The sequence below is a fragment of the Athene noctua genome, chromosome 13 (genome assembly GCF_965140245.1).
Source record: "Athene noctua chromosome 13, bAthNoc1.hap1.1, whole genome shotgun sequence".
NCBI lineage: Eukaryota > Metazoa > Chordata > Aves > Strigiformes > Strigidae > Athene > Athene noctua.
This window is the reverse complement of record NC_134049.1, coordinates 17,407,140-17,435,099: the sequence shown is the minus strand read 5'-3', so window position 1 is coordinate 17,435,099 and position 27,960 is coordinate 17,407,140. Positions and strand designations below refer to the sequence as shown.

General features: G+C 35.2%; 1 protein-coding gene across 5 annotated transcripts in view; it reads left to right on the top strand.

The window, feature by feature from the left end:
- APBA2 (amyloid beta precursor protein binding family A member 2) overlaps nucleotides 1-27,960 on the top strand; it is a 106,830-nt gene that overhangs the window by 17,535 nt on the left and 61,335 nt on the right. The window lies entirely within an intron of this gene.

Sequence of the window (27,960 nt, the reverse complement as noted above, 5' to 3'; positions counted from 1 at the left end):
GAGTCATTCTGGATTGCTGATAGGTTCAAAACTCAAGCAGTTTGTAGTCAAATGACCAGATGCCTTGATCTGATCATTCTGGGCTGGGATGCTGTAAGCTATCAAAATGCAGTCTAGCATTTTATAGAGAGGCTGCAGTCCCCTCCTGCAATTTTACCAAGAACTCGTGCTGTATTCAGTTTTCTTTGGACTATGAAAAACTGACAGAGGACAGAATTTCCCCTTTCAAATTTTATTATGTTTTCAGTGCTATTAAATCAGAAATGTGTCTTCTGTTATACAGTAATTTTGCAATACAATACATCTTAAGCATATTTTAGTGCTGCCAAGTGCCACAAGATTATTAACATTTCATGGAACTTCCTTCCTCCTGTATTAAAAAATACTACTTTCTTTGTCTTGTCTGACATTCGAAGGCTAGAAAACTGCAGGGAAATCAGAGAGAAGACTATGGAAGAGGCAAATATTTGCATATCATTTCTGCACCTGTGCAAAGGTCATTTTCATGCACTAGAAAGCCAAAGGATGCTGCAAGATGAAGCCTGCAGCATAGAAGAAATGATGAAATGAGCAAGGCTGTAGACAGAACCTCTGGATCCATCTGCTGTCCTCATGTGTAGTGAGAAGCTTCAGTAGCTACTGCAGAGCGACTAGAGGGAAAAAAAACAACTTCCCTGGCAAATTTTCCCATTACACAACACACATTCAGTGCTATACTCGAAGAACATCATTTGACCTTGAAAAAGTCAGAGTGTTTTTCACAGACTTCCAGAAAATACTAACTCTTTGCATGGAAAGGTACTTGATTTTGTGTATATAGAAGAGAAATTCATTCTTCCATGTGATGTCTAACTTTAATTTCTGATAGATCTTGGTGGTGCTTACTAAAATTGTGGATACAGGTATCTCCAGTTTTAACGTAGTTGCAGCTGATCCTGACTAGATTAATTCTGTTTTGTTTCATAGTTTAAAGCTTTGAATGAGATCTGTTCATGAGACGTCTTGTACTACATACAGAAGTACCCCTAGGGCATTGTATAAATTAATATTCCATTCATGAATGTAGCTAGTAGTTAATTTATCATTTGGCAGTGAGAAACAAGAGACTATAGTACTGATTAATTATAATCAAGCTGAACAGAATACTCACGTGTATGCTGAAGTGGAGTATTAATACTAGTGATGGCCTTTTGCAATCTGTAGTCCATTTTAGTAGTGTTAAATCCAGCAGTTTAATAAGAACAGTGGTAAATAGTACCAGTATTTTTAGTTTATCTAATTAAAATTTTATGACTGGCATAGAGGATTTGAGTTTATGGCATCTTCAAGTTTAGCATGGGGAAATAAAAGAATTCCCAAGAGTTGAATTTTGCTGTAACCTGTCATATCTTATTATGTTCTTTGCAGCTCCCTCTGATCTAAACAAAAACAAACTTACAATTTATTCTTCACTAGAAAGGAGAGGAAAGAGAGCACAGTAACTGTAGCCAACAAGTACATTTGAAATAATACCATGATTGCTGTTAGGGACTGTTTGGAGCAACTGAGTCCAATGATCATCCTAAGAATAATTAGGTCTTGCCACCTGGGAAGAAGCTTCAGAGAAATACCATAAGGAAGTATTAATGAATTACAATAATGACCTGATATATAGTTATCAAATGAAATCTAGAGAAACACAAGAATATGGCCTCTTAAGCACACATAGACAAAAAATAAACAAATGAATCTCCTGTTTGTGTGTGTGCAAGGAAAAGAGATGCTCTGGAGTCTCTTCACCTGGGCTTCAAACATGTCTGGCCCAGGTATATCTCCGGTTATGTTTGTCAAAACATGGCCGCTCTGCATTAAAACTCTTTTTAGGTTTTACTTTAAAGCAATCATAATTTTAAAAGAAAAAAAAAAATTCTCAGTCTTCCTAATGAATTCCTGTGCAGTATCACAGGGCCATATATAGCCTGATGTGAAATATGTCATCCTTAATTGATGTCTGCAGCAAAGATGGACAGTTGTGTTAAGGACAATGCTGATTAGGGTTGGCTGTTAGCTTCAGGATGAGGCAGGGGAAGACTGGTAGTTAATTCTAAAACCCTCCACCAGACATTGTGGATCTAATAGAGATCATGGCAGAAAAACCTGACAGTTTTTCACCCAATCCTGTAATCCAGTTTCACTGCCACCATCTTTAGCCAAGATTATTCTTGAGTTTTCTACTTGTGGGAGAAGTGCTATCAAGAATAGTGGTAAAAAACAGTATATCAAATGATTTAGGAATTCAGTGATTTAGGAGTACTAAACTGAAACCCTATCCAGGTGAGCAGTGCTTGGGAAAGGAAGAATCTCTGGGCCTGCCCTATGTAATCTCAGAAGGCATAAAATGCCATAGTCACTGTCGATTTACAGAGCACTGTGCAAATTGGGCTTTTCTTTTGTCATTGTTCCACCAGTTCGGATTTACTGTGTTGATTAGTGGATTCAGTCCAGCTAATGCTACAGCATTTAGTACTATTATAGAAATACCTTTACATTTAAATTGAAAGGGTCCTTTAATTCTTTTCAGAGACAAGAGAAGGGGTGTGGAATTTCCCACATGATTTTGCATCTCTCTTTACCTTAAATAAACAGCTTGTATTACTTTGGAATGGGAACATCTTGATTATGCTTAATGTTTGAAAGTGGAGAAGAGCCTACCATCTTTCTCTTCCCACTCTTCTGACAAGCTTTTGTTTACTGTATTTTCATCTAGAATACGCTGTTAATTACAAATTTCCTCAATGTACACTTTGATCTTACAGTAATATTTTAGGAGTCAGGTGCCTGCAGTGTGTGCTCCTGTATTGTAATATATTTTTTAATTTGGTTTGCACATTGGTACTTTGTAATGCTGTTTTTTGATGGTGTATTTATCTTTTTGTGACCTATAATGTTCTCATTAGTCATTCTTCCTTCCTAATTTGACAAAAACATTAATTCTTTAACTGATCTGTTGCAAACATGTTTTGAAGATACATAGCTATCTTTCACTTGTTCCTGATATGCTGCTTTATAAATATGCTCTATCTTTGTCTTGCTATAATCAGTTGCTCTAAGACTGCTTCCTTAACTTCACCCAGTCCTCAGTGCTCTGTACATACATAAAAAATAGTGGTCATGCTAAAAAGTGTCTTTACTGGGTTATTCAGCTAATTCCTTTGCATCATATCAGGATTTCAGTGGTAAAGGATTTTGAGGAAAAGGCTTAAATTCACTTGAGCTTAAATGAAAGGTGAAAAAGTACAGAAAAAAAATCTCAATTAGCTCAGGCTTGTCCTGAGCAAACAAGATATGGTGCCTAGAGGCTGCAGTTTTGCAAGAGGGTAGTTCTAGTCTATCAGACTGGCTGAGAATTGGAAAGAGCATTCTCATTTGTCATGCAGTATAATCAAATCTGATGCAGATTTGCAGACCTGCGCAACAGTGATAAGACATCAACACTTATTTTTATGCTGCATAGAATGTAAACAGGAGTGGTTTGGGGTATAATGTAGTGGATTTTTGCCAGTGTTTCATTTATTGCCTGTAACTAGTGACATGCAGTGATTTTCTATGCAGAGCAGCAGCTGTTTTATTTTCTTCCAACTACTTGCCATAATTGTGTTCCTGGATGCGAAGAAAATCTTTCTCAAGATGGCAACTCAACAACAGAAAATACTGGATTTGATAGTTTAGGCCCTAGTTAGGTAGCTAATCCTCAGTCTTAGAGAAATTTTAGAACCTTCAGTTTTAGTGCTTGTATAGTAAAGGTGATCCTATTCATACAATGAAGATTTTGCAGGATTGGGCTTTTTCATTACCAAAGCACTAACATTTATTTTTAATAAGGTGCTCTAGTCCTTTTGTGTAGACCTATGAAATGCTTGTTCCCCAGGCTGCTGCTTCACAGCTTGCAGTGATGTTTTTGGGCTGCAGTTGGAGCAGAATAGGAGAATGAAAATAAATAAGGATAGATAGCTCTTGTCACTATGATTTGAAGTTGAACTGATGAAACTGAATTATCTTTGCCTAGCTGTTTAAAATCTGCAGTGACTACAGTAATATGGATTAAAGGCAAATAGGAACATTTTGGAAGGGATTTTCAGAGACATCTCATCATAATCCTAATAGGCTACAAAACAACTGATGATGTATTCAGAGCTACTTAGAACTGATAGAAGGGAATTACATGTATTTGAGATTTTACAGTTTAATATCTGTTCTTTCACATAATGTACATAGGCGTCATTTATTTATTGACACTTGCATGATGTACAGGAAGGTTTATTTCTTATTTCAGTTTATATCCAAGGTCCGTCTGTGTTACTTCACACCCATCCCTTTCTCTTGAACTAAATTTCAAATCCATACTCCCAGAATCATTTATGAAATAATTAATTTCTGGAAAATAATAACCAGACTAATTATTTTATCTTAAAATTTCATTTAAGTTCAACTATATGTTGACTTTAAGTATTCTTTTATGTATAATTTTGTGTATCTTTTTCAGGAACTCTGTTATAAAAGTGATGATAAAGGTATAGATTGGACAAATTGCCCTAGGAAAAATGAATCATGAGGTCTCAGGTACAGACAAGGCTTACTGTACCAGACATCTGTGGTAACTACAGGGAAGTGGAATGCATGATTTTGTAAGAAAAATACAAAGGCATTTAGAAAGTGAGAATAAAGCAGGCTATAAACCGTAGTAAGTGTCACTAAATGCGATCACTAAAGAGTTTGAAGTATACTTAGTGTTCCAACTGTGTCACTCTGAAATTAAAGTTTTGTGATTATAAAATCAGAAATGTTCAACTAATAAAAGACATTACGGAAAAATACGTTTTTATGCTGCTGGTATTTTTAAGAATCTTCCTAGTTAAAAGAATATAATAGTTATGTTATTATAAAAGCAGGACATTCTTGTTAGTCTCCAGACATCTAAATGATTTGTGTATTGGAAAATAGCAGTTTAACAAGGAAGTGCAATTTTCTACTAGATGTCTTCTCCAGTAGTGTAACAAATATCCCAGCATAGTAAACAGAGAAATTAAGAGATTGATCAGAATTTGTGTACAGTTAAAATTTACATTAATTTACTACCTAGAATGTAAGAAAGGGAGATCATGAATTGGTTTTCCTAACAATAGGTAAAATATACGATATCATTACCAGCATGTAATGTAGTAGACACAGTCAGTGTCAGAATACTGTAAGTTCATTTTTATTTCCTTTGTTCCAATGTGCACCTTGCCTGGCAATATATTTTTTTGTGACTGAGTTCCTGCTTAAATGTATCTTAAAAAACCTGCAGTGAAATGAAGAGGGAACTACAACTGGGAACTTAGTGAATAAGCCACATTCACTGTAAATTCAAGTCTAGTAGTTTCACTAATAACTTCGAGAAAAATCAGTCCTCATAAGCCAGGAATAAATATGCCAATGGTGGAATAAGTATAAACTCCTTCTACTAAGTGTGTCATATATCTGTAGCTTTTTTTGTAGGGGTCTTATTTAACTCTTTAGATTTTAAAGGTCTTTTTGCTGAAGTCCTAAGTGCCTAGATACTGCACAGTGTATTGATTTTGTTCTCCATGCTGCAGCTAACAAAATGGATGAAAGCATACAGTGATGATAAGACTAGGCATTCTTCATCTTCACAGCATTGTACAGATATTGGTTAATGGATCACCCCAGCACTGTTGCAAAATAGGTAACAATTATCCTCATTTTCACTTCTCTGAAACTTTTTTTTTTTTTTTTTAAATAAGACAACACTTCAATTTTGCACACCCTAAATTTTGATGTTCTGTTTTCTTTAATATTTGGGACCTCAGAATGCACTACTTCAATGAAATCATCATATATTAGCATAGCATATAAATTAAGACAGACTGGTATTTTGAGTTTCTCCAAACAATTTCTTCAGAAATCAAAGAAATGAGTTCATGGTAAATTGCTGGCACAAGTAGGAAGTCTGTTCCTGTCCAAGATGGGAATAACTGAATGAAGTCTGTACTAAACAAAGTTTTAAGATGATAATTACAAGACCGGAGCTCTTTGTTTAAGAAGAAAAATCTGAATTTAAGCTGACATAAACCATCTCGTATGTCAAGTCAAAATTAATAAAATTGGCACTGTCAAACATATGTTTTTACGTAAACTTATTGAAGAATTAATTCAGATTTTATTTTACATGTACACAGTTAAATAATTTAGTAGCATGTCATTTTAGTGGTTTATACAGAATTACACTAAGGAAGGTTTTAGCCACTGCCAAAAATACAGAGCATTGCAAGGAAGAATAATTTATTTGCAATTTATAATCTAGTTTTGGACTACAGTGGAAGCATCATTTAAAATTCTGTAAATGGACAGAGGGATAAAGGCTGTCATCACATAGCGCTATGTGCATTTCCCCCTGTCCAAGTGCAAGCCAGAGTAGAGCCTGTTTATTTTGTAAGAAAGAGTATGTATATTTGTTTATTGAATACTTCCCTTGAAGATAACATGACAGTACTTTAGCTCCTTACATAATCAATGTAATTTATGTAGTACCAAGCATCCTTCAGGAGAAATTTTATTTAGTTATCTTGATAATTCTTTTGAGTAAAGTCTACATACTGCCCTAAGACAGGCAAGATCTCATGAAAACACAGAAATACTTTAAGATGAATTGAAATTAGAAAACAGATATATTTGTTTATGTGGGAGGGGTATGAGAATTTTCCAGAGACCAGCTCAGGACCCCTGTAATTCATAAGGTCTTAAAAGTATCTGATCCATTACTCAGCTCCAGTGGATCAGAAGTAAAATGTTTGCTCTTTTATAGAATAACTAAGGAACAAGTTGTCTCTCCCTGAAGCCCTCTGCTCCCCAAATTACACACAATAATAAACCCATAATTTATTGCTCATAATCAACTTGAGTTATATATTTGTTATATGAGTTCTAGGTTACTCAGGACTGCTGTAAAAGCTCTGAAGATAGATTTATTTTTTTTTCAAGAACAGATCTCACATACTCATTGTCTTTACTATCCACTAGGTGTAGTTCTTTGGAGAATATGTCCTTTGTGCAACATCTTGGTATAGTAGCCTCTATTTGCCCTCTGTTAGCCTGCTATTCATAGGAGCATTAGTCTTCTATTCTGGTAGTTCCGTTACAACTTCATGCCTCAACACGAGGATGAACAGTTCTTTTCTGCCAATGCAGTGGAGTACAGCACAGGCCCTTCTTATTCGAAAAAGGAAGTTATTCCCTCCTTGACCTTTAAAACACATACTTGCAAAGCTTTATTTGACTGAAATCTGTGGGGTTGTTCAGCAGGTCAGATTTGCTAGGAACCTGGCAGTATTTCTGTAAATGCTTGCGTTGGAATGCTACTTATTCATTCAGAGTGCATACATGGGTCTGTGGGTTAGACTTAGAAAATTGCTGCAGTATGGTGCAGTGGTACATCAGCTCACTGCCACCTTTTGGCATTGATCCCAAGGGTTGAATCTTATTGCAGCCAAGTTTTGCAGTACTTTTAAGCCCTACTGTGTAAAGGGCTTGAGAAAATTAACTGATCTCTAACTGTAGATCTCAAGGACATGATAATAAAATAATGTAGTAATATAATAATGTACAGTGAAGTATAAATGGCAGATTTTGTAATCCTATTGCACAAGAAAGGCATCTCAATAAGCAGAGAGAATGTGTTTAGAATGCTATGGAACCAAGTTATTACAGCAAGATCAATTAGACATGATTGACCTCAGAGGCCTATTTAAATTACTTCAGTAGGAAGCATTAATATCATGGGTACAGCTTCTAGGAAACGTGCCATAGGAAACCTCTAACTTTCTTTCACAGACTTTTAGTAACTGAACAGATAATTTACTGAGTGTTATAAAAGACTGCATATCTTAAAGCAAAATAATTAAATAGAATATTAACTTTAAACAAAGTTCAGTTTAGAAACAGCACTAGTAACTGTTTCAAATCTAAAAACAAACCACTTCCTCTAAAATTTTCTAAAAACTCTTGTTTTACATGATTGCAGCAGCAGTTGTAGAAGAACATAAGGGACACCAGTACTACAAGACAGGCAGATAGAAAAAACAGACACACTGAAATACAGAGAACCTTCCTTTTGTTACTTCCTGTTGCAATAATTTCAGTTATTTTCATTGTAGAAATTTCAGAAATAACTTCTAAAGTTGCTCGTAGTGTGTGATAAGAGAGAGAAGTAACAATATTTTGATGTACATGAAGATGTCCTATATAAAACCTTTGTAGTCCAGTTTCACCATTTTTTTGAGGACTGTTCTATCCATTTGCAAGACTAGCAAGGGGGACAAAAAAGACAAAGCTTTTATTCCCTGCAGAGCTGAAGGGTTCAACAGAGCTACAAAACAAGTTATAAAAGTTTTCTGGTCCTTAGTGCCTATTTCCAGTTCAGCCACATAGTCTTGGGGCAAATCACATCAGACATATTCAAGCACATCTGCGAATACTGAAATGGTGGCTACAGCTAGATCCTGTCATTGCTCAGTCACTTCTAGTCAGGCAAGGCAACACCTATATGCGAAAACAGATTTAGCAGGCCACTTGTCTTTGCTCAGCCTCACTCAAGGCTGGGAGGAATGCCCACCTTTACTCAGCTAAGCACAGCAGTAAGCTCTGAAAGCACATAGGTGTCCCTGTACCCCTGTGTGCTGCCACACCTCCTGTACTTCAGCAGCATAGCAGGCATAGAAGTGGCTTGCCAAACTGGGGTTCTGAGAACCCAGTTATGTCACGCTGGAGTAGCCCTATAAAATGATGTTATTTAACAATGTGCATGGTAGCAGTGGCATAATTATTCGCAAAGCCTTTGGAATATTAATGATATCACTTACTCTGGGTGAAGTTTCATCATGATTTTACCAAGCTTGTGTAAAAACATCATCTGTGTTCCCCTGAACTGCAGATTTTCTGCTACTCTTCTGCAGAGATAATCTTTCTAGAGTCTGGTCTAAATGCTAAAAAAGAGGGAAAAAAGAAAAATTCCAAATTAATACATAATTCTTAACACAAAGTATTCAACTACTAACAAAAAAAGGGAACTATGCATGAAAAACTTAGATTAAAAGTAGCATTGCAAATAAAGGTACCTAATTTCATCTGCCAAACCACTTCATCACATCAGTTTATTTTTTGTATCATAATTATATTCTGATTGGTTTGATGAGGCTTCTTGGTAGTATATACCATACATTATCTGTGCCTCATATACATATATATATATTTATTTATATATACATATATAATTTTAAATATATAAATTTATATATTTTATTAATATATATATTTATGCTTTCACCATATTAATTGCCATATTTTATCATGTGCTTTTATCTAATAGTAATACATTTAAATATGCATGTGTTGGAATGAACATATGGGGTTTTGATTCAGTAGAGAGATGTGTATGAGCTCATACATGGTTTTACTTTTAAAAGTTTGAATTAATTTGTGGGGTTTGCCCCTAAAATAAAGAATCAGTAACACAGAAGTTCCGTTGTCATTAACCTAGTAGGTGCAGATGCTTTTTACAGGTCGTTTTGCTTCTTAGTTCGACTCCAAATACAATTTTTAAAGCCATAAATGTGATCTGAGAAACGGATGCTGTACCGAGAAATGCAGTATGCTAAGTGCAGATCTCACTAACTTCTTAAAATGAATGCATGCCTCTATTTCTATTTTACCAAGTGGGTTGGTTTTATTCCTTTTGATACTTTTTGCATAGAAAAAATACTATTACAAACTTGGTGGAAGAAATCTGATGTTACCACAGATTTTCAGCGGCACATTGTAAATACTGAAGAAGATACATATATAAAAACTTAAGGATATCAAAACCTACCCCCCACCCTGCTGCTGGTTTCTCTTCTTTCAGCTGTTAGACCAAACTGCAGTCTTCACATGACACTGCTGCAGAGCTGCTTTCTGCTTTGAGACTTTTCATGCTGGTGGTTAAAGTATCAGAACCATTGCTCTGTTCTCTATGGTCTTTGACAATGCCAGCATGATCTTGAAATTGTGCCCTCTCCTGTCAGTCTTTCATCATTGTATCCTCTTCTTTGGCCCATAAATATTTTTTCAAGATACTTTCCCAAGGAGTCTCTTTCTTTTCCTATAGAAGCCTGTACGCCTCTGTCTGTTCTGTCTTATTTCCCTCCATACCCTTTGTCTCAGTACTATCAAATATAAATTTAGTTGCCATCGCTAGACTGACAATTTATACTTGTACCTCTATTCCAGACATTGTCTTCTGTTCAAGATTTTAGATGTTCTCTTAATATTCCTAAGACAGAAATTTCCCAGCAACACACCTGTAAAACCCTGCACTCCTGTTACTTCCTTCTTCAGTCACTGTAGACAACAACACTTTTTTACCCATCATTCAGACCTGAAAATAGCATATCCCATTTCATGTGCCTTCTTAAATATAGCATATTCTTTCTGTATCATATCCATGTAAGTAAATTTATTTTAGAAATTCTAATTGTCATGTCTGATTTCTGTAATGTTTTCTCTGACCTCAGTGGATGCAATTTTTCTTTTCTTATATCAAGCGACCACTACAAACCATTTTCTCACACCTCTGGTGTGACTATGTCACCTATTATCTTGTCAGCATCCTTTTCCATTACAATAATAATAACAACGATTTAAAAAACCTGGTTGTTAAAGTGAAAACCTTTAAAGTTCTTCCTCTCCTCTTTTATTTACTATTCAGCAGCCAAGTAGAGATATGGGACTTCATCATCCATTTGTTAAATTTTTTAGTAAGCATGATAGGCCTATTCCCATGCTGGCTTTCACATCTAGGAAAAGGTGTTATGAAACACTTGAAAAGATTTATCTAGATCCTGCAAATTAATTATGAAAATTTTATTTTGCTGTACTACCTACCCACTGCCAAAAAAGAAAAGTCAGGGAGGCAACTGAAGTGTTAAAACTGTTGCTTACCGTGATTGGCCTAGTATTACAGTCCTTTTGTTCTCCTTTGCAGGAGTCTATTGTCTTTTTCTTTGTAGCTGAACCATGAACTTCTTAGGACATGGAAAATCTTATTGTTCTGTGTTTGACTATCCATTGCAGCTCTTATGTCTAGTACTTTGTAATATGAATAGTAAACCATAGTAGACTCAATTAATTTCCTCTTACTCTGCAAACTGCCAGCACAAGGAGGAGGAATGTGTAGATTTCCCATTCCTTCTCAAGAGAGGGAAGAGAAAGAAGTATGATATAGCTCTTTACCAAATCTACTCCAGGTTATTCTTCTCAGTTTTTATTATACTAGTAATTTCTTTTGTCCAATACAATAACATGCAATTTAAACTTAACTTGTATCTTTCTCAAGTAAGAATTAGTAAAAATGTTTATAGAGTATAGGAAATGATCCCACTTCTCTAGGAGAAGGCATCAATTAATTATTTTTAGATAATACCATAGATAAGCTATAAAATGAAAAATATATTAAAAAGTAATTGGATTCTACTGCAAATTTTCAGCTTCTGTATGCATGTCATGTCCATTGCCTTAACCTATTTAAAATTACTTTGGAGGTATAACTGTATGTCTCTAGGGAGATCAGTGAGAACTTCAGTCCTCAGAAGTTAGCCAAGGCTTTTATTAGAAACATGGAAATGAAATAAGTTGGACATAGAGAGTGCCTGTGTTTCCTGGTGTGGGATACCTTGCTTGTTCTGTTTTAACACTTCTGGAGAATAAGTGAGCTAATCTGAATCTATCTAAAACTTCCAAGCAGTTTTACTAACATTTTTCCTTCTTTCCCATTTTTCTCACCATTAAGAGTTGAAATTTCCCCCCATGTATTACTCCAAAATTATTTATTATTTTTCCAAGGTCATGACATCTACCTTGCTTATAGGCCTAGGTGATTTTTTGCCATTGTTCAGAAAAGGTTGATGTCTGCTTCTGTATTATTTCAATATAGGGAGTATTCACCAGTGACACAGCTATGTCAAAAGTGAGCAATTTAACACCAAATTAAAAGAAGTTTGGATTGTCGATACTTGAGCAGATGGTACCCTTACTCATTTTGTGAGCATAAATTACTACTAACCTTACAATAATTTATTCACTTCTTAGAACTGTAGCCAATAGCTTACTGTCTAGTTACATGAGCTTTCAGATCCATCAGCTCAACCAGTGATCTGAAAGCAAAACCCAGCTCTTGGAACATTATGTTCCTTTTGTGGCACTCGTGGGAGCACTTCAGGCCTCTGAACCAGTGGATGAATATGCATTTCTTTCATTTGTGAAATAATACTATGGAGGATCATCTTACTATAAGAATTCCAAACATGATTTAGAACACATTACCAATATAAAGTAAAATAAAGCTATGCTTGTGAAAAAAACAGTGCAGTAAAAATTGCTTAAGGCCACTTCCTGTATATATTGTCTTTTCAAATAAGATATTGCTAGTTTATAGTTTTCTGTAATTTTAAAGTTCCATTAAAACTGAGGAGACATTTGAAGGAAATTACTGTGTACTTTGGTTTTTCTTCTTCCTGGGTACATTTTGTGCTCAGCTGTTTGGACGAATTTCAGCTGAGGTGTGAAAACACAGTTGAATGACTGTAGGAAAATACTAAAGCCTTTAAGATCTTACAGGTATGGGCTTTGAAAAGCATACATTAATAGAGGTGACTTGAGGCAAATACATAGACAAACCCATGAAAAATCAAAGGCTACTAATTCTACAAACCCTGTGAAGAAAGCATGTTGATATTCTCTTGCACCCTATCCCTTGTCTACGCTGGTTTGTCCTAATGCACACGTTTTCTTTTGTAGTGAACCCCCTGTCTGCCCTTCCCTCTGATTCCTTAGACCCTTCTGTACATCAGAGTATACTTGTCAAGTTCAAGAGAAGTGTGTCCAGCCAGGTCACTCCCTGCACTGTGAGGTTCTCACTATTAGTGTGCAGACTCATTGTTAGTCTGAGCTGGTTGTTCCTTACTAGTCAGGATGTGTTGCAACAGATTTGGCCTGACTTCTCTGTGAATGTCGAATGGTTGTGTGGTAGACTGGTGCTCCTTTGGCTATCGTGGGTTAAAAAAGAGAACAAGCAACAAGCATTTTGCTGTGTGTGTGTGACCATCGTTAAACCCTTACTTTCCTTAAAAATGGGCAAATGCCAGTCTTTTGGTTATGCACATATTACACAAGTCCAAAAGCCCACTGAAGCACATAATGCTAGAAATTGTCAAAACATAATTGGAATAGCTGTTCTTAATGCAGAAATATATTTACTTATGGATACTTTAAATTTCATCTAGGTTTCCCACCTTGTAATATGCAAGAGCTACTAAGCAGAGTGTATGTAACCCAAGATTTTAACTGTTTAAAAATCATAATTTGATTGAATTCTTCCAATTCAAGAGAAAGAGATGTTTGAAAATTGCATTTGTATTTTACCATCTGGTACTTTTTCTCTTCATGTTGCTTTTTATTTCCATTCTTTCAAAAAAAACTCAAGGAAGATTGCTGCAGATTATGTTATTTATTAGTAACAGTCTGTAAAGATGCTTTTTGGGCCATTTTCTATGGATAATAGGTGGGTATTAGTGTCTTTTGAGGTGTTTTGGACTTATTTTTCAGCTAAATACGTTCTGTTGAATTTAATTAGGAATCTGTGGGTATGCAAAATCTGCTTTAAAAAAATAAAATAAACAGGGTCAAACTAGGCAATAGAAACTGAAACTCCCAACAGCTTCTGAAAGAAGAGATCTCAGTGACTCAATTTTTCCAGACGCAAATTTAGAACATTTTCCTCCTTAACATACTCTGATGATTAACAAGCTAGCATAACTCAACATAATGGTCAATCTGAGTTGTCTTTCTCCCAGAGAAGATGCTTCTCAAAGGGAGTCCAAAATAAGTGGTATGACCAGAACTGGCTTGGCATGGAGAAGGCAGCCATTGGGATGCCTTTAGTTTCTACTCCTGCAGATTTGCCTAAAGCGTTCTGAAGCATCGCATCAAGTGGAAGCTCTTTCTAAGTATGCATTGCAGAATTTGGCTGTTCAAGACCAGTTTCCATTATTACAGCTAGAAATAGTAATTTATACAGCAATTGATCGTTTCAGGTCTATGCACTCAAAAGTTGAAGAATCTCCTCCCAACTGTCAGTCTGGTAAAGTTTTCTGTCCTAGGAAACTTTAAATTTGATAATGTTATTTATGCAAACACAGAGCAGCAGTCATTAAGGCTGCTTGACACAGCTAGAACAATAGCCACACTTGGATCCTAATACTCTGAGTGAACATGCCTGTGGAGGAGACCTTCATATTTTGTTTAATGGAAAAAAGATAATTCCTTAAACTGGGGTAGATCAGAAGGTAATCTACTGAGAATGAAAATATGCAACAGTAAGTAGTAGATGGGGACTTGGGTTATGATCGTGCTAACCAAATAGTCTTAATATAAGTAAGAGATGCCGGAAAAATTTACAACACAAAATAGTAATACTGCTGTCTCTAAATTGTCCAGGTTAAAAATACTTTACTAGAATCCTAATTTGTTGAGGTCAGTCCAAGTTGTGTTCATCCTGCTTTTCTAACATTTTTGCTTATATAAATTCTAACTTCCTGCCAATTAATCTGCAAACATAAGATGTATAAACTTATAACTGGCCCATAACAGAATCGATGTGTAGGTTATACTTATTTGGACAGACACTACCGGTCTGTGCAGAATGCCCTAACTGTATAGGAGCATGGTCTGATGACAAAGTATAAAGACAGCTGCTATTGGTGGATCCCTAGTGCCTGATTCAGAGCTAAGAGCACAGTGCATTCTAGCTGGGCTCTGAGAGTGTGATTTGTGCACTGTGGCATTTTAGTACAGTTTTCTATCAATTTAATTATGCCTGCAGGACTTATGCAACAGTGCTCTATCCCAGAACAGTCACTGATAATGTACGGTTTTAGTTAGAATTTTAACAGCTTGGGCCAGCCAGCCCTGAACACAGCAGTGACATCCAAGAATGAGATTACAAATATGACATAGATGTTTATTTTTCATCTTGGAAATGCAGCGTGTCATGGCTTTACTCCGCTGAACAGCTAACAGGCAGATTTTCTAAAGATATTACAGTACATACATGATAATTTACAACAATTTATAGTGATTTTAACTCTTGGGGGTTGAATTTGTGAGTTTTGCTGGCATAAGCCTAAGAATGAGAACAGAAGAATACTTTGGTATAGTTTTAGATCACCTGACACACTGAAATTTATCTTCTAGGCCTCCTTAGTTTCAACAGCATATTCTTTAATGGTGACATTCTTGTCACAGCTGCATGGGTGGGTTTTCTCATCAGTATCTGTCACTACTCTTTGTCTATCTGCTAATACTTTTAAAGCATTTTCTTTCTGCTTTGCTAGTCTCTACAACCTTTCTCATTTTCCTTTTTCTCTCATTTATCAAGTGCCACACCTGCCACATATCTGCAAGCCCTCTAAAAGACATCTTTGAAGTGCAGCAGCTTTCTTACAAGTCTTCAGATATTGCAAGGGTGGCATTCATTCTTTTCCACTAATTTCTTTAAAATACACAAGTTACTATAATAGAAAATTATAGGATGATTACATTTCTGAAATACATCAATATACAACTTTTCACATAGTATAGGATTCATAGAGGCCTGCAATTCAGAAGATGTCGTGTTCTCTGAAGCAGATTTCCCTTCACCAGTCAATAGTAGATTAAGGAGTAGTTTGACTATTTCTCGTGATTTAGGAGAAAAAAATTGAATTTGCTTCAAAGTACCTCCTTGTTTTTCATTTATTGGTTGTAATGACTTCAAAATTTCAGTGGGGTTTGATTTTTCCTTTGGGTTTGTTTTCTTTCTTTTTTTTTTTTTTTTTTTTGAGAGAGATAGATGAATGTTTCACATTGATTAGTTTATTATTAACATTTAACTTTTATTGAAAAGAACAGATGTGGAAAACCATAAGATACATCGCTATAACTATTCTGAATGATTCAGGTCCTATTTAGTCAGGGATAGAGACATTTCAGAACATTCTCTTTTCTCATTTTCTGCTTGCCTGCAATGCATCTCCTAAAGCACATGTCCTGTTGCTTTGATCTTAAACATAATGACCGTATAATGGAATTAGAGATATTTTGTTAATAGGTTGATGAGGAAGGGGAGGGGTATTGTGTTTAATAAATGCTACTTTATGAAATATGCCGAGATTAAAATTTGCCTATACTAATTGGCTTGATCTGTGAACTCATGTTTTTCTCTAGTTAACAAACATAATGGTTTCCCAGTTGCAGTGATTGCTTGGGCATACCAAACTGATGTGAATTACACTATATTTGCAGTGAAATGTTGTAATAGTGACAAAAATTTGTTTGCATAGTGTGATAATGCAGCATAAAACCAAAGCTAAAGTAGCAGCAATGCTTTGGTCTGCAGCTATGAGATTCTTCTGTATCCAGTGTAAGATCAGAATTCAAATTTAATTGTACAGAAACTTCTACTGAAGTAAAAATTTGAATAAGTATCTTCATCTGTGAGTGATCCTACATGGGTACTCTGGAACTGAAGTTGTTTATAACTCTAGGAGTTACAATTGTGTTTCTATAGTACAGACACAATTCTGGCTTCCCACTGCTCAACTTCTCCCTCTGTAAAAAAAGTTCAGTTTATGGTACTTCTGTTTGGTTTCGCTGCTACAGTTTCTCAGTTAGCAGTAGTATAAAAATTGATGGGCATATTGAAGAGATAGTAAAAACTTTATCAAGATCCAGCTTCCTGTGCTGTTTCACATACCTTTTATGAAATTGCTTGGTTTTTTGAAAACTGAAGCTCTACCTCTGTATATCTGAAGGTTATTAATGGATAGAAGCCAAGACTTTCTCAAGAGTGTAAAGGAAGTCTTGGGTGGAGACAGAAACTGAGCCCTTTTCAACTTGGTGTCTAAGATAGAGCCCCTAATCTCTAAAATATTCTTACTGTTTGAAATAACTAGAAGATCCACAGACTCTCAGAGTCAGTGGCTATGCAGTGCAAATGGACTACATCCCATCTTGAACTCAGAGATACTGTGTTCTTGTTTTCCCATTTGCTGTTTCCCATTACTGTTGCTTCGTCTCCCAGAATCAACAGTAGTTTAAATTTGAATTTGCAACCTCCTAGTAAAAGTCACATTGTCAATCTGTTGTCCCCTTACTGAAGAAGTGGCTTGAAATGGAAATTTTAATTAGTCTTAACTATGAGATTTGGAAAGAGTTTTAAAAGGTGTTACAGTCTCTAACTATTGTTTTCCCAATAACAGAGAAAGCTCTTAGGTCATTCTGCCATGATAGTACTATCTCCTTCTGTATGGAGATTCTAGTGCAGAAAAGGGTTACTCATAGCAATCAAATAGCTCTCTTGAGAACTATTCCAGTCTCAGTTCTTGATTCCTACACTTCTGTTGGCGCAGTGTCTGTTGAAATGTAACAACACTTGATTTTTTTTTTTTTTTTTTTGAGGAGGGTTTATTTTACTCTTTTAAAATATGTATCTAGCTATGCTATTTTAGTTTTGAACATATCATATAATTTAGTATTTTTTTTAATATATCTTATATGTAAAGTAGGATATTAATATGATGTGTATAGAAGTATTTTCCCTAGCTGGTTTTCCTGGGAAAGGTTATTTTAGAATGTAGTTACCAGTGATGGCTACTGTTAATGCAAGAGTGCGTTAATCTGCACTTCACACAGCAGAATCCTTTATCAGGCAAGGCACAAGCATGCAAAGAGATAAGAGGAGCAGAAGGTCTCCAGGCAGTGGTAAAAGGGTACAGATGGCAAAGACTGAAGGACGGTTTTCAAAAGAAATGCCTCATTTATGCATTTAAAGTGTACCCCATCTTCTCTAAATCTCAGACATACCTGCTGTTTATATTACACATAACAAAACCTAAAACTCAATTTGCAGATTTTTTTCAATAACATGAGGGTCAGCATGAAGAACAGTATGAATGAAGATCTGCAGTGAAGCTATGCTGATTTGTGACTTTCACAGTTCTACTCTATTTAAAAAGTTTGTCCCAATCTGGGACTGTCCAGATTTCTTCCCTAAAAGGATCTTCTGGAAATCAAGAATGAATCAAATATAGCAGCAATATCTCTTTCCTCTAGCCACCTCTCCTTCCCCCCTGTTTGGTTCAGGTGCAACAGAACAGGAGACACTGCAGTTCAGCTGTCCCTGGATCCCACTGCTCAGGGGAATGCTGAGCTTGGCGATTCAGCCAGCTTTCCAGCTGCCTTGAACCAGGCTGCCAGCTGGCTCAGGTTTCAAAGCTGTTTTCAGTCCCTACTGATTTATTTGGAGAATAATTTATGGTATATCCTGAAAGTGCTTTGAATTCTTGTAAGTCGTGTCTGGATATAGAGATGAGTTAGTTGCAACCTCATATTGTGATATTATTTCTATTATTTTATTTCAGAATGTTATATATTAAAATACTTTAAGTAATACAACATTTATGTAATCCATTGTTGTTTTTTAACAAATAAATGTGTTTTTCAGATCTTGCAAATACTCACCTAGACAATATTTAATTGAAATCAAACTAAACTTTTCTCCAATACAGCGTATTTTAATAAACTGCATAATAAACCAAGAGATTCCTGTATTTTTTAAATTGTAGCTTTTGCTCTGGAATTAAGAGTTGTAATACATTTTTTGTGGGTATCTGAATGTACTTGAAGTCTCTGATGTTATTGGACAGCAGGAATAGAGTTTATTACATTCTCAACAATAGGATTCAATTACATCTATTAGCTTATAGGAAGTACTTTTGAGAAGAGAAGTCCGTTCTGGGGAGGAGAAGAGCTGCAAAAGCTAGCCTAGAGAAAGCTTTGAATGCAGCCCCAACTCTCTGTCTTGATAAACAGTCTTTCACAAACTTATTTGAACATTAAGTATTTCTACACTATCCGTATGTCTCCACTGGAACCATAATGATGTAAGTGGAACATTTCAAATCCCATGACCAATCAGTGTTCTTACTATATTTCAATCAATGTATACCAGCCAAATAGTTTTGTGCTACTTCATCAGATCCATGCTTTGGCTTTATTGTAGCGTTTGCCCATTGATCTGGAATTGCAGCAAATCCATTTCTGCCTAAAACAAGCCATGAAGTTTGCTCACAGATAACCATGAGTGCTACATACTCTGTTGGCTTATGATTATTCTGAAGAGAAATGCAGGTAATACCATGCCTCTCTTCACAAGTGAAAGACTTCCATGAATGTGTCTTGAGGTGAATCCTAAAGATGGTGTGAAACCATGTGCTACTAAGCCAGCTGATTAGCAGTAACTCTTAACTGCTTGTGGCATCACACTAAAAATAAAATGCCTTTCTTGTCTTCTGTTCCATGACAAAAAGCTATGGCCAACAGTAGCTGTAGTTCTTCCTGCAAACAGTTAATGCATGTGTTAACCACAAAATTTACATGCTGTACTTCAGAGATGCAATTCAGCAATACATATAACAGACCTTTGTTTTTGCTGATCATTTAAAGAAGGAAACAAAGAAACATGCATTGTTTCTAAGGCTTTGACACACTGAAAGAGTAAGGAGAATACAACTAGGCCTTCTTTTAGTGAAGAAAAAGATTGTTAGGGAGGGAGGAGAAAATTAAATCAGAGTTCTCCCATTTAAAAGTGTTATTTGTCTTGGACAGCATTCCCCATCCCTTTTTTTTTTTTTTTTTTGTTTTCCTACTGCACAGTTGCAGTACAAAATACTCCAGCATATGCACAGGAACTACTCCAAGGAGAACAAAAAATACCAACCTGAAATAGTCAACCCAATCAAAGTTTTATAGACTAAAGAAACACTGGCAGCATAGTTTATTTTAATGGACATATTAAGCTTTCACCATCTGCTTTGCCCCTAATTATGAATGCCAAAAGAACATATTTCAGAGTTAAATCAGTAAGACGACATTATTCATGCATTTATATGTTACTTCTACACTAACACTTTTGCAGTGTTCTCATGCTGCCTACACAATTCAGAGCAAGCTGCTAACATCTGAAATTGAACTTCTTGGTAAAAAGTATTTTTCAATTACTATTTCAGTGGGAGAGTATTTAATGTAAAATGTATTTTTAAAGAAAAATAAGTGGGAGAATGAAAGACTTTTGTTTTGGTAATAGCTTCTTGAAGGCATATATTTGTATTCCATATTAATTCCAAATGAAATTTACATTTTATATACATTTTCCTAATTTTTCATATGGTTGTCATAATTAAAACTAAACACAATTTTTTTAAAAGTTCTGGACGTTTTCAAAAAATGCCTTTTTTTTTTTTTGTCACAGGGTGAACAAAATTTTTGAATAATTTTATAGCATCTTAAATAAAATTAATTTTCTGTTAATTCAAAGGAATAATGACCAGGTATTTTTGCTTATATCTCTAATCCTGTATTGAAGGTGTTGTGTATTTATATAAAATTTCATTACTTCAGGGTAAATTTAAAAATAGATACAAGAACATTTAGAAGTATTAAAAATCATTTTGTGTGAAGTACTCTTAAATACTTTGCTAAATCAAAGTGATCAGATAGGAGCCTCTTAACATGCAATGAAGGAATAAAGTTGGTGATGAATTAAGATCTAGACCCTTGAACTGGTTCTCAGTATATACCTATGACTTTAGAGAAGGACAGAAGAAATAGAGAAATGTAATGACTTGCTAAAGATTGAGCAGACTTTGGACAAGTACATTTTTCTCTGCTTTCTTGCATTTTGTTCCGCTTGTCTGTTTAGATGGCGTGTATGCTGTGTGTCTGTGTATACAGTGCCTACTACAGCAGTTGCTTTAACTAGTGATATAATGTACCCTCTCCTGCACCACTTCATATCAGAGGTACACATTATCCTCGCTGGGGAAGCCGAAGGGGAGCAACTATTTAGGAAAGAAAAATTCAGCAATTTATAATGTTCACATGATCAAGTCAAAGAACACCTAAAACAACAACAAAAACTCTGCAAGTGTAGCTTGTTAGTGATTATGTGAAAGAAGCAAAGGATTTTGAAGGGAATTGTTACTAGCTTAGAATTTTATCCTGTAGATGTCCTGAGTGTGATAAAAGAGAGAACTGTTCTCCCTGCATGAGACATTGCTGCACCTTGGTCAGCTGCAAGGCTCTGCTTGGCTGGAACTGTGCAACACAAAAGATAAAGTGTTAGCATTATGTTAACTAGCATGGTATTACATACCACATGACATTTGTTATTGTGGATTGTGCCATCCTCTACCCCACACTTGAGGAAAATAAAATAGAAAAATCTTCCCTTTTAGTTTTGATACACCATGCCTTGTTTTGGTTTAGCAATTTAGCCCTTAATGCTAGCTTCACCTTGAAAGTGGTAAGCATGGTAATTGTGTGATGAAGAAGAATCCTAATAAGAAAGAGGAATGATCAGAGTGTTAGACTTGTGTTTAAGGAGTACAGCTATCATCCAGATAGTCTGAAAAGCATGAGAAATCTTTAGCAATACAGTGCAGAAAAGTGGAAAAAATGTAATCGGTATTACATGGTTTGCTGAGGCTGAACAAGAGAAAGAAACTTGGCAGATCATTGGAGTCTTATGAAGAAGGATCTGAACTTTTCTTCTGGAATACAATTTATGTTCCTGAATAGGGTGGAAGGGATCACCTTTTTCACTGACAGTCCTCTGCAACATCAAATGGATACAAGCATTTTTTTATACAACCATCTAGAGACTGACCCTGTACCAGCAGCCACAAACTAATATTTTGTAACAGAATAAAGCTTACAGGACAAAACAATCAAAAGACTTAGATTATAAAGTGTTGATAAGAGATCAGGAGAGATCAAAGGAACTGCCAGCTTCCTAGAGATTTTTCCAAATGAAAGGAACAAGGTGATGCCAGGAAGCGGATTCTTTCCTATGAAATCAGAAATGGAACAGAAATCTTCTGTCATTCTAACCTGGGGAGGAATTCTTTCCTCACCCACACAGGCATATTCATAAAATGCACCAATACCATGTAAAAACATCAGCTTGAGAGAAAGTGTCAGGATATGTTCTTAAAAATGGTTTTGATTTGAAATAAACATAACCTATTTGTATCTGCAAACGGCTAGAATTTGGTCCTGCAGATAATCTGACATGACATCCCAACCTGTTTAAATTCAAAGGATTTTCACTCTAGACTTCTATTTTGCAGACTTTTTTTTTTTTTAATTGTAGAGAACTAGTTTTTGAGCTTGAGTGTATTTTTTTCTCTTTTTGCTGAAACCTGAACTATTATGAAATTGAAACTTTATATTCTGTAGTTGTTGACAAATACACCTGCTATCTTAAAAGAAATAAGGGATAATGCATTCATTTTTCAATTTCATGTATGCTTATGCATGGACATATGTGTATGGGACTGTGTCACAGTGGACATACAGGAAACTATCCGAGTCCTGTGGATATGAATACATCTGACAGTAAAAAGTGTGACAGAAAAGGAATCCATTGTCAACTGAAGGCAATGCAATAATGTTCTCCAGTACCAACAGGGGCTGAATTAGGACTCAAGTACATTTTAGCTAAACCTTTTCCTTTCCTCCCCATAATTTTACACACAAAAATGCAAACATTTTCACAATGAGAACATTGGACTCGACGGTCTAGGTTACTCTAAATTTGAGCACAGTATAGTCTCAAGCCTTTCAGTATATAACATTGGAATTTATGTGAAACTAAGCTTTATGAAAAGCTTTTTCTGTGTGCTCTTCAGAGATTGTATGAAACTTTTTTTCCCCCTTCTATCCTCAGTAATTTAAACAGCTAACCAGTACACGTAGCTCCATAAGTCTGAAAACTTTACATATTTTTTTCATATGCATGTGGGCAGAAACAGCTGGTCACAGAGACTGTGAATTGCTTGCCATCAGTTTTCTCTTCTTTGTATTCCTGTTGGATATTTTAACTGAGGATAGAGATTTAAAAATAAAGTGAAATTTAAGAAATTTAGAAGCAGTAGAAATTCCTTGGGTAAAAAACTTTCCATTTTCTTACAGGACCATTTAAAATATCTTGGTTTCACAAGAAAAACAGTTATATTTTTTTTCTTTAAAGTCACTATATTTTAATCACAATAAATTCTATGCGTCTTATTTTAAAAAGGAAAAAGGAGACTGCTGGACAAAAAGTTGAATAGGCAATTTAAAGGTGTAATTTTGTGCACAGTCTAAGTTCTGAAATAGAGAATCTGTGTGTTCATATATGTGAGTATATGTGGAAATATGTTCTTGTATCATTGAGATAAAATATGAACATTGAGAAAATGAATTGTATTTGCTTTTCTAAAATATCTTGCATATTTACACTGGCAATTCTGAAACCGGTACATCTACAAAACAAAATCCTTTCTAAGATGGGCCAATACTTGGAGTGTCATTTATTTCCCACTTTTCATTGTCCTCAGTGATCTGGAGCTTCTTAATTCTCCTGGAGACACTATGCAGTATTCTTTTTTTTGTACAGACTCTTTTAATTACAACAGTCACTAGAAAAATAAGTATGCTGTCAGTGTGCTGTGTTAGCAGGTCAATTTGCTAGTCACATAATATTAAACTGGCTGCTGTTCAAACATAACCTAATTTACCTTGTGTGCCTTTGTTCCTTGTCTCAATTCATAATGTAGGTGTCTGATGCAGATTGTTAGCAAAGATAAAAATTAAATGTTATTAGGCAAAGGAAACGGTGTATGCTTTCATTGTCTTGAAATAACTAGTAAGGACAGATTTTTCCTTGGTGCGTTTTATATTGATTTTCTGAAGTCAGTGATGCTACATTCTGTCATAGCACCTAAAGACATGGCTGAACTTTTCAGGCAGAAGGTGATCTGGAGATGCTGTATGTTTGCTGCTCTTTAGATTATTCAAGACAGCCTGTTACCAACAGCATATCTGCAGTCACTTTAAGCCCCCATTGCTTGTGTTTGTCTGAGACACCTACAGCATTAACTACTGTAGCATGTTGTCAGCTTTGCTGTGTCAGCATGAAAAAATTCTTTTGATGTGGAAAAAATAGAAGGCATTCAGTGTGTGCTTAGCACCACTGGTGACTGTAACAAATTAAAGTGATAGCATGGCAGCCTATAAATGCAGAAAATATTTCTCCCTTTTCTCCTCAGAAGAGTATTTCCTCAGTAGGACTATACAACATTTATAGAAAACTGCAATAAAGGAGCAGCTTTGATTTATGGTTTGGTTTTTTTTTTTAATAGAAAGATTCTCATTTAACAAGCTCTAGATTGTCAGCATGCATTTTTCTTTAGTTTGTATTAACTAGCCTCATAGCTGCAAAGTTCATGAGGCAGAGGAAAATAAGACCTTTCTCCTACCCCTACAGTAGGAACATGCTTCTCCAATTCTTCTTGCACACTTTGTTTTCAAGTAGTCCTTGCAAATAACAACAATTTAAAAAAACGGAAAATAAAGTGCTACTCTCAGAAATACTTGTGGCTGCCAGCCAACCTGTGCAAGGCCAAGGACCATGACTACAGCTGGTTAAAATTGGCCAGGAAGAATATCAGAACCAAACACTATTAGAGCACACATTAACTGGTAAAATGCCTCCTTCCCTAGTTGTCAGTGTTGTCTCCTGGTTGGCATTAGAGCAATAAGACTCAATTAAACCACTTACTAGCTGTAAGTAATAATAAAGCTTTTAAAGATATTATGCATGTATTCTGCATGAGTTTAAAAAAATAAAATGTCTTTGCTATGGATATGTATAAATCAAAGGAAATAAGGGACAAAAGCAGGTTGTTGGGTTTTTTTTTAGATCAGCACTGAAGGAAAATTCTATTTCCTTTGATTTATTTGTAGATAGCATTCAAATTAAAAGCATTTATATTTGCATCAGTAAAATAAATTAATGACATCCCAACTAAATATTAAAACTGAGTTAATGCAGAGACATAGTACATTATTCTCAGCATTTAAGAAGCTGGAAATTCTTTTGAAAATGCATGTCAATATTCAAAGAGGTTTTGGAAGCAAAATAATCAGGACTGTTTTTAAATGTATAGCTTGCAGACAAAGTATAGGTCCTCTTTTTTAGTTGATATATTTTAGATGTATATTGTTTCAAAGTACTGGTTACTTCAGTACACACGTAGGGTTTTTATTGTTTTAACATTAATAACAGCATTTATTGTTCATTGGAGACTAACACGTATTAGTTTGGATCAGAATTGTTTGTCTGAGAGTAAGCTCATTTAACTCTCCCTGCCCCATCCTCACACTCCTTGACAAGAAAAACAGCCCCCAAACCCTATGGTTTCCATATTGCTTGGCAAATAGGGAAAAAAAAAATCATTATTAATTTCCTTCCACTTGCTATTGGAATGATTACACTTAAAAGATATGTTAGGCAGCTTGATAGCTAGGCCGTGGTGTTCATTTATGAAGTTTAATTTGCTCCCTCAGACCAACTCTTACTTGCTTCCCAAAATATGTACAGTCTGAGTATGGCTTCTCACACAGTTTATAATAAACAACTGTTCCCTTTTATTGTCTTGAATAATCATCTTATTTTAAAACTGATCAAATGAAATAGAAATAGTGTGATTTCTAGGTTTGGCTTTGTTTGTTCATTGGGGTTTTTTTATTATTGAGCATCTTAGTGTTATTTCTTACTGTACATTGCAAGGCAGATGAGAAATTCTGCCATTGTGTTCTGAAAAAAATGTGAAAGACCTTAGGAAGTCTACTGGAATGTGATGGATCTTACTTAATTTTTTATTTGTGTTATGTAGGATGATCAGCTTCATAGATGAATTGTGCAAGACACCTGATTCTCACACTAGTATTCTGTGTTGTTCTTTCAATTCAGGCTAATAACACACAAATTTAAACACTGCATATAAACAGTCTATTCAATATACATGCACAGTAATTCCTCACAATTTTTCTGAGTGTATTACAGATAATCCAAGCAAGGAGTCAGAGAAGTCGTTTAGCATCGCTCGTAAACCCTGTGCTGTGGGTGTAAGCTGCCATAGCAGAACGCTTACACTTGAGCTACTCCTAAAGATTTAACCTGGGTGTCTCCAGCTTATTATCTCTGGCTATTAAAATGGGGCAAGTAGGATTAAGATAATATGAATTGAGAAACAAAATTAAACTGGAAGTGCATTTTTCTCACCAGCCCTTTCAGTGATAATTCAAGGAGAGTCACAGTACTAGTGTGTGTTTATGGATATTTTTAGAAATCCAAGTACATGGAAATTTGCACCTGTGGCTAAAATAGTCAATTTAAATTTCAGCTGAATTTTAAATTAATATTGCTGATTTTATTTTTATTTCTAATTTCTTTTTAGTTTTTTTTCCTTTAGATGTATATGTGAATTTCATTCAGCAGTACATGCTCTGAAAGTACTTCCCTGTGTTTTATTTAGCTAGTGAAATTCTAATCTTCCTTCAGCAGAGTGTTTATGACTGAGCAGGGCTGACACTCTCAGCAAGATTGACACTGAAAGTAGATAGAGGAAAAAAAAAGGATATTTAGATACACATTTGGAAAATATTAAATAATAATAAAAAAACATAAAGTCAGTTTAAAGTAATCAAGTTGATTCTTATTTCCCTCTGCCAACTTTGTAGTTTTTAACATGTAGCTGCTTTTTTTTTCCCCCCAGTGATATTCTCTTCTTAGCAACCATATGAAAGGCCAAGCAGAAATTGCATATGCTTTGGAAATAATGAAACTGAACAGACCCAAAGCTGCAAAGATAAACACACTGGAGAAATAATTTTTGCTAATCCCTTTTTGTTACAATATTATTAGAGGGTGATAGTTGTAATAGCTATATTTTTTTTTTAAATTGAAATCCTTCTAAATAACATGATAAAAAAATAGACAGATGTTTTGTGAAAGCTGAGTAGTAACATTTCTTTCATTCATTGCTATCTCTCATCAACAGACAGCATACCCTGAACATATTTGCTGCTTTGCCACTTAAGATAAATGAATTAGTAAACACATTTTCTGAGTCAGGAACAAATTTTATCCATTGGTACAATATTCTGTATATTCATAGATGCATTAAAGATTAATGATTTTGATCCCTAAGCTAAGTATCCAGGCACGAGATAGTCAAGATGTGAACAGCTATGATTTACTTTGAGCAAATTAATCTCATTATCTTTGTGTTACCAAATGTTAAATCATTGGCCTAAGGCCTGTTTTGAGTAGCACGCACAGCTTAATCATGTGAAAAGAAAAAAATATGGTCCTTATTTTGGAGAATTATATTTTGTGACAGACATGACTTTGGACAACTGTTGAAATTGTAAGAAACCAATGTAAGAAAAGGAACAGGTGTGACAGAATAAGATGTGTATATCTAACATCTGAAATTTACATAACGCAGATTACCATCCCACCACTCTTAATCAAGAAAGATATGGTATAGCATTCATAATCCCAACAGTTAGAGTTCACTTATTTTGCAGTGAGACCCCCTTGTATGGCTTGATAGTGACTTTGACACTGACAGGAATGGAATGAAGTATGGGAGAAGTTTAAAAATATGCTAGTAAAAATATAAAATAAATGTGAGTGATGTATTACATCTTTACAAGGTGGAAGAAACATACTCCCCTTTTCAAAGACATTAATTCAGAGAAGAAAATGTGAACATGAGAAGGAATTTGCACTGAGATTATTTATCTATGTGTCATCTGTTAATGGAATGGAATAACAGTGCTTTTGAAAGGCTCTTGGTGCAGTAGCCTGGAGACTGAAATACTGTAGACATCCATAACATAGATTTAGTACAAGCACTCGAAATAAATGTTTTTCTTTAGACAGCAGTCTTCATGCATGGA